Here is a 15,922-nt window from a genome sequence, read left to right on the forward strand (position 1 = left end):
ATGTGAGTTATATCATATGTTATTTGTCTTTCTCTTCCTGACTTACTCTACCTAGTATGATTCACAGTAGCCAAGACATGGAAACAACCTAAATGTCCATCTACAGATGAATGGTTTAAAAAGATGTAGTACATATATACAATGGAATACCATAAAAAGAATGAAATCATTCCATTTATAGCAACATAGATGCATACTAAGTGAAGTAAGTCAACATAGTAATTTTATCTGTGTATACATTGAAAAATGATTACCACAATCAGATATCTAACAACTCAGTGTGTGTGTGTGCATATGCATGTGTATGAGAATTTTTAATTATACTCTCCATGGAACTTTCAAATATAAAACAATATAGTCACCACGTCATGCATTACAACCCCATACGATCCCAGAACCTATCTATCTTAAACTGGAAGTCTGTGCACTTTGGCAACCTTCCTCCATTCCACCTACATTCTGCCCTGGCAACTACTATTCGCTTATGTTTCTATGAGTTAAGTTTTTGTTTGTTTGTTTGTTTTTTGATTCCACATATAGAACAGATCATAGAGTATTTTTCTTTCTCAAACTTATATCACTTAACAGAATGCCCTCAATGTTCATAAGGTTTTTAAAAGTAGAGGCAGCAGAATTTCCTATCAGAGTGGATGATGATGTGAAAGGAGTCAAGTATGGGGTAAGCAGCTGAAGAAATAAAATTGTCACCACGGAAATGGAAAAGACTACAGATTGCACAAGGAGGATATCAGGAGCTGGTGCTGATCAGAATATTGATTTAACAAAGATAAATTAGAGGATCCACTTGGAAATTCAAGTGGAGGTGTCAGTAGGCTGTTGTGTAAAGGATTCTATAGTTCATGGAATCAAATTTTTAAAGAAGATATATTTTCAATTTTAGGACCTGGGACCTAAAACCACCAAAGAAGACTGAGATGAAGTAGCTCATTGTGGTCAGGAAAAAGCCAAAGAAAACAATAACTAAAACAAATATTCCCACACCCCTAGAACAGGAAACTACATGAAGACAATATTTTAAGAAGAAATTCGTGATCAACCAAATACTGCTGAAAAATCACATAATATAAAAAATGAGAATTGCCTATTTGATTCACCAAAGAGAGATGAGCACTGGCTTGAGAAAAGCAATTTTGGTAGAGAGGAGATGGCAAAAGACTCATCTGGTAAACTCAAGGTAGCATATTTGAGAGGAAATGAGTATGGAGAACATTTTCAGGACTGTTTTAAGGTCAGAACACATATAGGACAATGATAGAAAGAGAATCAGAGTCAAGAGGGTGTTTCTTTGTAACAGGCATAAATGTCTCATTTAGGCTTGCTGTTAGAGGAATCCAGGAATAGGTAAACTGATGATGTAGGAAAGAAAATGCAATTATTGGTGCAATGCCTTTGAATTGCCAAGAAGGAACTGGTGAACAATTGGAATGTTTTGTCTTTTCTTAGAGCATGAATGCCTCAAGCACAGCAAAAAGAGAGTCCCCAGGTTATATATTTATTGATGTATACAGGTGTGGAGATGGATTGGTTAAATTTTATGGAAATTATTTTGGCTGCTTATGTTTCTTTATTGAAATGGAATACATAGTTATCATCTCTGAGCATGGAGGAGAGGTGCTGTGGATTAAAGATAAAGGAGAATGGGAGTAAGAATCAACCAGGAAAATATTGTATATTTGGTGGGCAGCATTAGAAATCCATTTGAAGTAATGATAGTTAAGAGAGACTAAAAGGCACAGTAAGATTTAAATGTTTACTGTGTGACCAACACTGAGATAGATGCTATATTCATATGTGTGTATCTCACACTCACCTCCACAACCATTTCACAAGTTTCATATTATTATCATCACTTTTCCAGGTGGATAATTTTTTTTTCTTTTTGCTTGCTGTATGGAAGTTCCCAAGCCAAGGATCCAATCTGAATTGCAGCTTCCACCTACACCACAGCTGCTGCAATGCTGGATCATTAACCCACAGGACTAGGCTGAGGATCAAACCCATGCTGAGCAGCGATCGGAGCTGCCTGAGACAACACCAAATCCTTAACCCACTGCACCACAGTGAGAACTCCAGCTGGCTAACTTTTATATATTTACAAATTTAATAAGTTGTTTTATCATTATTTGAAATTAGTTCATTTGATGTCATAATACATACTTTCATTTTTTTCCCAATTTCATCATAGTACAAAGCAGTTGTTCAGTTATTTCTCAAATCCAGCCTTGGTAATAGCAAAAATATTGCAAACAGAGTAGTCTTTTATTTGTACAAAATTGTCACTAGCATCTTTAAGTTAATATGATGGTGTATTGATTGTTAGATTATGATGACTGCAAGACCATAAGATTTTTGAATAAAGAGATCAACTAGAGAACAGAATTTAGCATATTGGGAAATTATTCTGTATTAACTTTCAGGGTTATAATATTTCATATTTCTTTCTGAAAGGATATTAGGAGTCAATATCATTATAATTAGAAGAATGATAAATTGGATTGATATTTAATCCTTTTCCCCCTATACCTATCCTTTTAACAAATATTATTGTGAGGTTAGAAAAACAATCATTTTCTCCAAGCTTCATCCAGCTGCACAATAAATGAGATCAATAACATTAATTATATTCTCTGACTCTTGATTTTACCTATGAGCACAAGAATTGTATCCTCTTCAATGTGTTCCTGACACATATCTAGCAGTCCACAGTGAGTAATTTAACTTAAATTTACAAACTTGCTAACTACCAATGGCAAAAACCGTTTCCTGTTTTTCCTTTTTCAAAATGCCATTGAGCATCTGTAATTTGACATTCCTGGGACCTAGATACACAAAAAACATTTTGTTCGCTTACTCTCTGTACAAGGCTTCTAAAGTGGTGCTGCATAGTCCCATTGCCTTACAGATTTTAATGAAACAGGGACCCTTATTTTTTTTTTGTTTGTTTGTTTTTTCTTTTTGGTATTTAGTACAGTTCTGTTTATTTTTTTATATTATATTACTCAATGAATTTATTACATTTATAGTTGTGCAATGATCATCAAAGTTACAATACATGGTCCCTCTTAAGACAGATCATCCTTTTTTGGTTTAATTCATTTGTGAATTTGATGTAAAGGATACAGACATTCAGTTTATTTTTTTAAGTTTATATGATTTCTATTTTTTCATTATAATTAATTTATAGTGTTCTGTCAATTTCTACTGCACAGCAAAGGTTTTGTTTAGATATATGCCCAAGAGTGGGATTTTTGGGTCATATATTTGTTCTATATTTAGTTTTGTGAGGTACCTCCATAATGTTTTACACAATGGTTGTACCAATTTACATTCCCACCAACAAAGCCTGAGGGTACCCTTTTCTGCACACCCTCTCCAGCATTTGTTGTTTGTTAACTTGTTAATGATGACCATTCTGACTGGTGTGATGTGGTACTGCATAGTATTTTTTTGTATTTCTCTAATACTCAGTGATATTGAGCATTTTTTCATGTGCCTATTGGCCATATGTATATATTCTTTGGAGAAATGTCTATCAGAGCTTTTGCCCATTTTTCAATTTGGTCATCAGGGGTTTTTTTGCTGTTAAGTTATATAAATTGTTTGTATATTTTATAGATTAAACCCTTGTCAGTTGCATCATTTGAAACTATATTCTCCCATTCTGTAGGTTGTATTTTTTTATGGTTTCCTTTGCTGTGCAAAAGCTTGTCAGTTTTATTAAGTCCCATTGGTTTATTTTTGCTCTTATTTCTGTTGCTTTGGGAGACTGACCTAAAAAAAAAATTTTCAAGGTTGATGTCAGAGAATGTTTTGCTTATGTTCTCTTCTAGGAATTTGATAGTATCTTGTCTTATGTTTAAGTCATTAAGTCATTTTGAGTTTATTTTTGTGCATGGTGTGAGAGTATGTTCCATTTTCGTTGATTTACCTGTGGCTGTCCAGTTTCCCCAGCACCATTTGTTGAAAAGACTCTCTTTTCCTCACCTTATATTCTTGCCTCTTTTGTCAGACATTAATTGACCATAGGTGTCTGGGTTTCTTTCTGGGTTCTCTATTCTGTGCCATTCATTTGTATGTCTGTTTTGGTACCAGTACCACACTGTTTTGATGACTGTGGCTTTGTAATAGTGCCTGAAGTCTGGGAGAGTTATGCCTTCTGCTTGGTTTTTGTTCCTCAGGATTGCTTTGACAATTCTGGGTCTTTTGTGGCTCCATATAAATTTTTGAATTGTTTGTTCTTGTTCTGTGGGAAATGTCATGGGTAATTTGATAAGGATTGCATTGAATCTGTAGATTGCTTTGGGTAGGATGGCCATTATTATGATGTCAATGTTTCCAATCCAGGAGCATGGAATATATTTCCATTTCTTTGAATTCTCTTTAAATTCCTTGTTTAATGTTTTATAGTTCTCTGCATATAAGTCTTTCATCTTCTTGATCAGGTTTATTCCCATGTATTTAATTTTTGGTGGTGTGCTTTTGAAAGATGTTGTCTTTTTTCTAATATTTCATTTTTAGCATACAGAAATGCTACAAATTTCTGAATGTTAATCTTGTATTCTGCTACTTTGCTGAATTTGTTGATCAGTTCAAGTAGTTTTTTTGTGGAGTCCTTAGGGTTTTCTCTATATAGTATCATGTCATCTGCATGCAGTGACAATTTTACCTCCTCTCTTTCAATTTGGATACTTTTTATTTCTTTTGTTTGTCTGATTGCTGTGGCTAGTACTTTCAATACTATGTTTAATAAAAATGGGACAGTTTATTTATTTTCAAAATATAAACAAATATTTGTACATGTGCAATATGTAATAATGCACATCATATGTAATTTTAAACATGATGACATATGTAAATTAAAATTTAAAATCACTCATGACACATGACCAAAATCTATTCTTGTGATACTTGCCATGAGCAGTTTTTTGTTTTTTACCCCTTTTAGGAGCCCATCTATTGACTTTTATTATTGGATAAATTCCATATTTCCTAACTGATTTTAAAGGATAAACTATAATGTTTTGAAATTTTTCTGTGTAATAATTTTCTTTGAGAGATAATTAATGGGGAGACAGCGAAATTAAGTAAAGGAAAAATAAGAGAGAATTTGAGAATATCTCTACCAAATATACATATTTACCCTAGACTTCTGAACAAGAAGAGAGTATAGAGACTTTTTTACAATGTGATAACTTGTAAGTAGGCCTCCCGAAAGAATGATTTTATTTCTGATAAGCCAGTATCTATGTTTTAAGTATTGGATAATAAAAATATGACCCTCACTTCTTTAGTTATTAGGGAGAAATAAGCCCTGATTTTCAGGCAGAAATCTTGGGAGAAATTGAAATATCTCAAATATGCTTGCTGCTGATTGGTGAATGTGATGGGTGTTGCAGCATTTATAACTGGCCCAGCCTAGGTAGTACTTTAAAATGTAACTCATTTTTTTTTTCTGACTTTGTTGAAAAGCAATGTCTAAGGGAGAAGCTTGGGAACAATCAAATCACAGTCCAAGAAGGACCACAAATAGTACGTTTCTTTCTCATCGCATCCGCCCCAGATGATTTTTTGCTTTGGCAATTTAGGCTCTGGATCCATGATAAGTTCTTAAAGGAGTGTGCAGTTATGTCACTTCTCCTTCCCATTTTTGTTTGTAGTTACACTTTTTTAAAATAGATTTTATACTTAACTATTATCTTTTATTCGATACATAGTAGTGGGCTTTAAAAAATCTAAGTAACCCCTCCCAGTTTGAAAAAAATCTGCTCATGTTTCATAATCAACTCTTCTCTTTTTGAAACTCCTTGGACATGTCCATGTTATTTTCACCATTATTTTTTCCCAGTAAATGTATATAGATAGATTCCACATTGAATTCTTTTTATTGATTTATATGTATGTTTCCTTTACTAAATTATAAACTTACATGATTAGGACACTTTTATATCTATTTATTTTTCCACCATCAAAAACACTTTGGTACATGAAAGACACCCAGTAATTAATGATGATTAAATAAAAGAATGCCTGATGAGAAAGTTTTTGTAGCTTACTTCACGGTGCAAATTCGGTGCCTTCTTATGAGGTATTCATGATCTCCACGCACAGTGTGTCATTTTAATACCTCAGAATCTGCTTACACTAAAATGAAATAAGCCTTTCATTCAGGAAATACTGATTGAATAGCTCAAACTATTTTTGATGCATTTCCAAATTATTAGATGCCAGTACATGGAGTTTCATTTCAGTGTCATTTATTATGCTATTTTGAGTCCTAGAGCTAGGTCAATGGACCCTAGTATAAAAATTAAACTATCAAAATTTTGATATTTGGAATTCTATTTAAGATTGACCTTTTGCTTTCTATTCATTTTTGCCGTCATTTAGAAATATTAAATATTTAGTCTCAATTGCATAGATTAAATTATTAATTTTACTTAAGATAATCATTTGGATCTACATTGATCTAAAGTATTTTTGCATATGGAATAATTTTTGATAGTGATGAAATATATCTGGTGCAATGCAATTTGCTTCAAAATGATTGTATTTATACTCAATTCATTTTTTGCAGAAAACTATTACTAAGCAATAACTATGTTAGACAATTTGAAGAATATGAGTGCTTTTTTGTGTAATTATTCATGGTTTTGTTTCATTACTAATTTTATAGTCAGAAATTAAACTTGCAGGTTAAAATACTGATCATAGAGAATCTTAGTAATATTCTTAGCCATCAGTATTCCTGACTAAAGGCTTACAGAGGTAAAAGCTAAAACACTTCATTTCTCATATTATAAGAGTACTATATAAAGGACCTACAGAAGTGTGCATGAGCTTTGTCCTTTGATAGTAGAGGATATTAGCTTTGTGAACAATAAACATAGCCTGCTATTCAATACAGTAGTTGAATATGACTGTATAGTTATTTTGAGATATGTTTCTGTCTTTGTATATATTTCTTTTGTTTTCCTTACTAAAGACGAAATATTGTTTGAATGGCCTTGAAGCAATGGTCGTTTATATACAGTGGGAACAGTCCTTTTGAGACTACAAGTGTATCAAACAGCAATGTGGAGGGAAACAATTTCCTAATCTCATACACAGTTCTGTATTTCCAAGGGCAATCAGATAACATTTGTGACCTTCCATCTTTATTTTTTAAAATGAACCGTGATTGAAACATTTATATAGAATACATTCTTTAGAGGAGACCTTGCTGATAACAGGGTTTTAAAAGATTGATGCACAGAATAAAAACTATTTTGACCTTCAATTCCTAACTTCACAATGCCTTTAAAAAGAAACATTTGAAACTGCAATAAGATCTTTAAAAACTACATTTAACATATAACGGAGGCTGACTGGGTGTTTGTTTTATTACAATAACAGTCTTGGATAAAAATTGTGCATGTTCAGTATCTGTAGTTACTATTCAGTTCAGTAAAATAGTGTGCTCAGGGACAGGATAGGCAAAGAGCCAAACTTTAAGGATGCAGTGAAGCACAACTTCAGCATTGTGCACTAGCAGAACTACAGCCTACTGGGAAATGAGAGAGAAGACAGTCCAGTGAAGGGAGACAACTATCAGAAAAGGACGAGACTCTTGTGGAGTACAGGCATTAAGCAAAATCCAGGTCTGTAACAGTCAAAGGTGAACCAGGAAACAAAATGAAATAAAATTATAATGTGCATTTACAATGTGAAAAAAATGTGATCCCAGTTTTGTCAATATAGTCTATCTTTGAAATAGCCTTATATTATAAATGAAAAAAGATAAATATGAGGAGAGGAGTTTTACTGTTTCTAGTGGAGATGACACAGGGTAGAAACAAAATAGATTCTGAGAATGCAGCTGCAATAAACAGTGACTAAGCAAATGTATGCTGCTGAGGGTTTGGAATACAATCCAGACTTTCGATCTTTTTGAAATTGTCCAGTCTTTTACCTGTAATGTTATCTTCTTTTCTTCACAAGTTGCTTGAAATCTCTATTACCAACATAACTCTGCCAATTGTGTTATTAAAGCGAATATCTATATTTTATAATATTATTCTTACTTTTAAAAAATCCAATTACTGTTTTAAGACCCACTTTAACATGCAAGAACCTGAATTTTATTCACTAATATTTCATAACCTTGCTTGAACTGACGTCATAGCATATAACAGATAGCAGCTACCTTCAGTAAACTATTAAACAAGTAAAAGATTTTGAAACTCGAATGATTTTTCAGTTTATAAGATTCTCATTTTCACATACACTATTTTCTTTGCTCTGCACATCTCTGTGATGAAAGTAGAGAGACTGTGAACTTTTCAACATATAAGGCCAAGAAGATTAAGGATATATGAAAAAGTTTTCTACCTGAAGGATGTAAACACAAGAGTTTGTGACTTCATATCCAAATCCAATATTCTTTTCCATATGCTACTGTTCATAAAACAATATGCATTGCAATATATGTTTAAATTTATGTATTTGGAACTTAACAAGGAATGGTTTTCAAATAGTAAAATTTTGCATTTCTTCTCTTATTTTCTTTCATGAATTTTGCTGTCTTACCAGCCTTTAGTGAATACAGACTAGACTGCACTGAAGCTGATTTGATGATTTCAAAGAATTCACTATGTGTTTAGGATATAAAGCTGTTCATATAAACTGACTTTTAGACACTTAGAGACACAGGGTAAACTGAAGCATTCCTTGAGGAACTAAACCCTTACAATCAGAATTAGAAAATTATCAACTTTTGAATAATTACATACATACATACACATACTGTTAGCTTGAAGAAAATGTCACACTAATTTTGGGAAAAAAATTTTTATAGCTGTTAAAAAAAACCCTTACAATTTGTACTAATACTTTAATAATGAACATTTTGAATTTGCCTACCATCTGTTGTGGATTGAATAATTATGTCACCCTGAATTCAAATGTTGAAATCCCAACCCCTAATGTGATGGTATTAGGAGATGAGGACTTTGAAAATTATTTAAGCCATGAGAGTAGAGCCCTCATGAATGGGATTAGTGCCCTTAGAAAAAGAGAGAAAGAAATTTGTTCTTTCTCTCTGTTATATGAAGATAGAAGAAGGTGGGCATTGTAAGCTAGGAAGAGAACTCTCGTAAGACATTAAATCTGCCAGCACTTTGATTTTAGTCTTCCCAGCCTCCATAACTATGATAAAATATATATTTTTTAAAAACTTGGAGTTCCCGTCGTGGTGCAGTGGTTAACGAATCCGACTAGGAACCACGAGGTTGCGGGTTCGATCCCTGGCCTTGCTCAGCGGGTTAAGGATCTGGCGTTGCCATGAGCTGTGGTGTAGGTCACAGATGGGGCTCAGATCCAGCGTTGCTGTGGCTGTGATTAGACCCCCTAGCCTGGGAACCTCCATATGCCATGAGAGCAGCCCAAGAAATGGCAAAAAGACAAAAAACAAAAAAACCAAAAAAAAAAAACTTTAACCTGCCAAGTCTATGGTCATTTGTTACAGAAGCCCAAGCTGACCTGTTAATACCATATGAACTGCTCACACATGAAGCCCTTACTCTTTAGAGAGATAGAACTGCTAGGGCATAATGATTATAATAGAAGCTATAGAGAAGCCATGATTACTCAAGGACTTTTCACTTCCTACATATATGCCTTAAATTTTTTTTCCATCTGCCCCTTCCAAGATATCTAAATACTCTGCCTGGTATGAAAATGCAAAATCAACACAAGTCCCTTTGTTAATCCTTTCAGCTTCTTTATACACATACTTCCTTATGGGTTATTGCCCCAAATCCGTTCTATTTATAAATTCTAAAGGAAAAACTATAGGATAATAACTTAAAATTTTTTCCAGAATTCTTAAGATGCCTTCAAATAATTTTGCTCATTTTATGGTAAGATGGTCATGCTGAAGATAAAGTGATTGATACAAATCTTGATGCCATTAGTTTCCATATAGAATCTTTCTTTGGGATAAAAACCATTTTTGAATTTCACAACCCACTTTATGGAGATATCTTGACTAATTCACTAAAAGAATATTGACCCTTATTTGGTTTCTAAAGTTATCACTATAAGGAATATGGAGTATACACTCACACAAGTATATATATATATATATATATATATATATATATATATATATATGTTAAATCAGTATTGCTAGATATGCAAGGCAGAATTAAATATACTTCACTTGCTTTTATATGAGAGCAGAATATTGCTTTTTACTGAAGAATAATTTAATGGACCAGAAGAATGTCTCCCTATGGGGAAAAAAACAAACTATGATTCAAAGTTCCTGTCATGATATTTGGTATTTTTCAGATTTGTCTGCTGGTCTGCATATATGATGTTTCTTCAGTAGCTATCAGGGAAGAAATAGCAGTGTTAGCAATTGTAAATCCACTAAAGGAAACAAACCTGATTTCATTCTATGTTCTATTCAAAAAAATTCCATTATATAAAATGCAAATCTGATCCAAATAAGATTACCAAATCCAGCTATTTAAAATAATTTATCTTTTCTTATAGGAAATATATATACGAAATGAAGGAGAAAATGATAGATTAAGAAAATAGAAAGCAAAATTGTAGACTGAATAGGCAGATAGTAATAGATACAAGTTCATCCATATTTTCTCTTGACTAATTTGTTACATTCCATAACTGATTAAGTTTTGGATCATTTTAAATCTAAAGTGATTCCAAAGTTGAATGCCTCCAGGAGAGAGGTTTCCAATGTTGGCATCACTTTGTTGAAGTAATTTCAACTTCTGAGTCAGCCTTAATGGCATGGAAACATTGTTTACCAGAAGAGTGAGTATAAAGCCTTGTTTTTTTTTTTTTTTTTTTTTTTTTTTTGTCTTTTTGTTGTTGTTGTTGTTGTTGTTATTGTTGTTGTTGTTGTTGCTATTTCTTGGGCCGCTCCCGCAGCGTATGGAGGTTCCCAGGCTAGGGGTCTAATCGGAGCTGTAGCCACCAGCCTATGCCAGAGCCACAGCAACGCGGGATCCGAGCCGCATCTGCAACTTCCACCACAGCTCACGGCAACGCTGGATCGTTAACCCACTGAGCAAGGGCAGGGACCGAACCCGCAACCTCATGGTTCCTAGTCGTATTCGTTAACCATTCGTTAACCACTGAGCCACGACGGGAACTCCTAAAGCCTTGTTTTAAAGATGAGGTCACATTAATTTAGAATCCCAGAGATTAAGACAGAAAACATATGGTGGAATTTATTAATTTTTTGCATGTACTAATTGACATAATTCATACAATGAATATATTTCCATAGATTGATATTATATTCTATTATATTTTCCTATCATGGTGATGAAAATGAGAGTAGAGTAAATGTTTAGATTACTTTATATTTATTTGTATGGCAGTCCTAATGTTTTTGTAATAAAAGTTGTTTAAATGTTCATTTTATTACAGATTGGCTTGGGTCAAAATAAAGTATATGGAATCTATACCCCATATATAATTTCAGAAAATATTCTTAGAGTTTTACAAATTTGTTCTATTAAAGGAAATCCACATATTAACTAATTTGCTGGACCTTATCAATCATTGCCTACTGTAAAATACCAAAATAAGACTGCATGATCATAAGATGTATTTGACCTTTGGCACCTCTGATTTAGCATCTTCTGAGATGCAGAGTTAATATTCTTACATCCAGGAGGACGCCAAAATTCTCTTTCTTCTACTTGCTGGATAATTAGGTAATTGATGACTATCTTTCTCTTAATTTGTTAGGTAATTACAGTTTTCTATAGGACTCCTATTAGATAATGAAAGAATCCTTTCTGAGCACTAAGCCAATAAGCAGAAGGTAAGACCACTCTGTTTCCAGAGATTTCAGAAACAGAATACTGTTACCTACAGTTATTTTTCCCCCACGGAAAGTGCATTCAAAATGACATTTTTAAGGTTATATATACCATACAGATAAAACATAACCAGATTTTCTAAGCTGATTCTGCATAAACTTAATTTACAGTATGTAAAGTACATTTTGTAAATATTTATATGATTGGTGCTTCATCCACTGGGGTTGTCCATATCCCTAGGGAAATGATTTTTCATACCAGAGAAAGGAATGGATTTATTCCATCAATCTATTTGTCTTGTTCTTGAGTTAATTGTTCTCTTCTAAAGCAACATTAAAACTGATCTTTTTTTACCCCATCTTCAGAGATTACCCAAAGTAAGTTAGGCATTTGGAGGTTATTCACAAGCTCTGTCTGAAAAATAACCATTTGTTAGTTTAGCGTTTTTACTAGAGAGTTTATTGATGTTGATTTAAGATTTTCATTAAAATTTAATCACATCTTTCTACTCTCTATGATTTTAATTTGTTTATGTTACTTTTTTCTTTGTTTTTCTTCACTTCCGAACATTCTGGCAATTAATTTTCCTCTAACTCATTTATTTTCATTTTCATCATTGAATTGAGTCTACATGTTTCTACTTATCTGCTGTTGTTGGGGTGAGATTGACTGAATTTTCGGCATCATCACTAAGAATACAGTATCCATCCTTCTTACATCAGAAAAAAACATACGAAATCTTTATTTTGTGCTTGCTATTATTTTCTTTATGGTAATGTTTCTGGACTGAATAATAGTAATAATAATAATAATAATAATAATAATAATAATATCCAAGTTAAAAGGAACCATAAGTTGACTGTGACTCCTCTGATTTAGAGTTAGAAGAAACATAATCACTGTACTTTTACTTCAAATTATTTTCATTAACTGCCTCAGATTAAAGTTCTGAACTGGAAATGAAGACTACATGAATATAGTATCAATTTTTAGCAATATTTTCCCTCTCAACCTGACAGAAGTCTCCATAGAATTCAATAAAATATATTTGCCATTGCTTCATTATTTTTGATACTATGTAGATAAAACAGCAAAATATTTGTAAACTCAAATCCATTTTTAAGTGAGAAATAAAAGAGAATAATTTAAGATTAAATGCTTAAAAATGACCTCAATTATTACCTTATTGATAATTTTGTGTAAAGCATATACATCAAGGGAATAATATGTCAATGTGGAGTGAATCAATTTACAGTTTATCTGTCTTATTATTAATTTGATTTATATTTTATTTCACAAAGAAAATATTCAATTTCCTGAACATATATATATTCAAAAATTTCAATTTTAAATTCTATGATAAAATCTCTCAATTTAAATGTTCAGAGGAGAGCAATATTTGGGTTTTTGTGGTAATGCAGATTATGCTACAAGTTAGTGACTCTCAGAGGACTCAATCATTGACACATATGATTAACAGTCTGTGTATGGAGTTACATAATTCAATACTGTTTTCAGTTTATTACTCTATCATGCTATGGAAAGACCAAAGAAAGAAGAGCAAAAAATATTTTAAAAACCTGAGGAGTCTTTAAAATTAGGAGATAAAGTATGTAACTGTTGAGGTTCTGACAAAAAAAAAAATGTGGAATACCTAAATATTTCAATAGAAAGCCATTAATAAAGGTACTTTTTAAAAATAAGCATAGTATTGGAGTTCCTGTCATGGTGCAGTGGAAGCGTATCCGACTACGAACCATGAGGTTTCAGGTTCGATCCCGGGTCCCACTCAATGGATTAAGGATCCGGTGTTGCCATGAGCTGTGGTGTAGGTTGCAGATGATGCTTGGATCTGGCATTGCTGTCGCTCTGGCATAGGCAGGTAGCAAGAGCTCCGATTAGACTACTAGCCTGGGAACCACCATATGCCATGGGTGTGGCCCTATAAAGACAAAAGACCAATAAATAAATAAATAAACAAACAAACACAGCATTAAGGAATAACTAAGGTTTGGCAAAGCACTTGGCAAGAGCCCAGACAAAACTACCAGTAATGTATTTAAATTATTAAATATTTCCAAAATATAAAAATCACAGAAATAGTTTTGCACATAAGAATAAATTTTAGAGATAAGCACAAATCTTGAATTCTACATCACTTTTATTTTTTATTTTTTTATTTCTTTATTTTTTGTCTTTTGTCTTTTTTTGAGGACCCCACCAATGGCATATGGAGGTTCCCAGGCTAACGGTCCAATGGAAGTTGAAGCCGATGGCCTATACCACCGCCACAGCAACATGGGATCCAACCTGCATCACAGCTTATGGCAATACTGGATCCTTAACCCACAGAGCAAGGCCAGGGATCAAATCCATGTCTTCATGGGTGCTGATCAGGTTTGCTAACTGCTGAGCCATGACTGTAACTCCTCTTTACATCACTTTTAACTCACATAACATTTTTTTCATGGTTTGCTAAAATTTCTCTTAATATCCCTTTTATTCTTTGGCCTTTTGGAGCCTCAGTGAATTAATTTGTTTTCAACATGGGCAAAATATATGTGAAAATATTTACTCCAGATTCAAATATTTAAGGATTTAAGGTACTTTTAAACTAAAATCAAATTTGAAGGCCATATTACTGTTTCCAGAATTCCCATCTTCAGCTGCATTCATCTGGGCTCTTTACTGCCTCTGTTATTACTATAAACCTCCCATGAACTTAGTTAAGGTCAATCCTTATATTTGAGGCTTCGGGCTACACTAGAAACTGCTCTGACACTTTTTTTTTCTTATGAATTTCTAATTTTTTCTCTCTACTAGAGTAATCCCACTGGAATACAAACACACTCCTATTTCTCTGACATTAATATATATGGAATTCTTTCTCTCCTACATCCAATTTCAAATAAGACCACTTTTGAGTCATTAATATTACATCAAAACTCATTAAAATATAGATCTGTAGCATTATCTCCTATTTCTCTCTCTCTGTTTCTTTTTATTTCTTTATATATATACATATTTTTTTTTTCATACTGTAGAGGATGGTGACTCAGTTACACACCCATGTATACATTCTCTCTCCAATACCTTCCCTTTCCACTTTGGCAATCACATGTCTATTCTCAAAGTCCATGATTTTCTTTTTTTGTGGAAAGTTTCCTTTATGCATGTATTAGATTCCAGATATAAGTGATATCATATGGTATTTGTCTTTCTCTTTCTGACTTACTTCACTCAGTATGAGAGTCTCTGCTTCCTTCCATGTTGCTGCAAATGGCATTATTTCATTCTTTTTTATGGCTGAGTAGTATTCCATTGTGTATATATACCACACCTTCCTGATCCAATCATCTGTTGATGGACAAATGGGTGGTTTCTATGTCGTGGGCTCAAGATTGTGAATAGTGCTGCAATGAACATGTGGGTGCATGTATCTATTTTAAGTAGAGTTTTGTCCGGATATGTGCTCAAGAGTGGGATTGCTGAATCATATGGAAGTTCTATGTATGGTTTTCTAATATACCGCCACACTATCCTCCATAGTGGTTATACCAGCTTCCAGTCCCACCAACAGTGCCTGAGGGTTCCCTTTTCTCCACACTCCCTCCAACATTTGTTACTTGTGGACTTATTAATGATGGCCATCCTGACCCATGTAAGGTGGTACCATAGTAGTTTTGATTTGCATTTATCTAATAGTCAGGGATGTTGAACATTTTATCATGTTCTTGTTGGCTATCTGTATATCTTCCTTGGAAAAATGTGTATTTAGGTCTTTTGCCCACTTTTCAATTGGGTTGTTGGCTTTTTTGCTGTTGAGGGGTAGAAGTTGCTTGTATATTCTAGGGATTAAGCCCTTGTCTGTTGCATCATTTGAAATTATTTTCTCCCATTCTGTAAGTTGTCCTTTTGTTTTCTTTTTGGTTTCCTTTGCTGTGCAAAACTTGTCATTTTGATTAGGTCCCACTGGTTTATTTTTTTCTCTTATTTCTGTTGCTTTGGGAGACTGACCTGAGAAAATATTCATAGGGTTGATGTCAGAGAATGTTTTGCCT

At 33.3% G+C, this 15,922-nt stretch overlaps 1 pseudogene; it reads left to right on the forward strand.

The window, feature by feature from the left end:
• The first annotated feature begins 589 nt into the window (after window positions 1-589).
• Window positions 590-15,922, forward strand: part of LOC110260479 (pyridoxal phosphate phosphatase PHOSPHO2-like) — a 109,778-nt pseudogene continuing 94,445 nt past the window's right edge.

The sequence above is a fragment of the Sus scrofa genome, chromosome 4, assembly GCF_054392235.1.
Source record: "Sus scrofa isolate SSC_HxYL_T2T_F1_AM1 chromosome 4, Sscrofa_HxYL_maternal_Yorkshire_Landrace_v2.0, whole genome shotgun sequence".
In the NCBI taxonomy this organism is placed as follows: Eukaryota; Metazoa; Chordata; class Mammalia; order Artiodactyla; family Suidae; genus Sus; species Sus scrofa.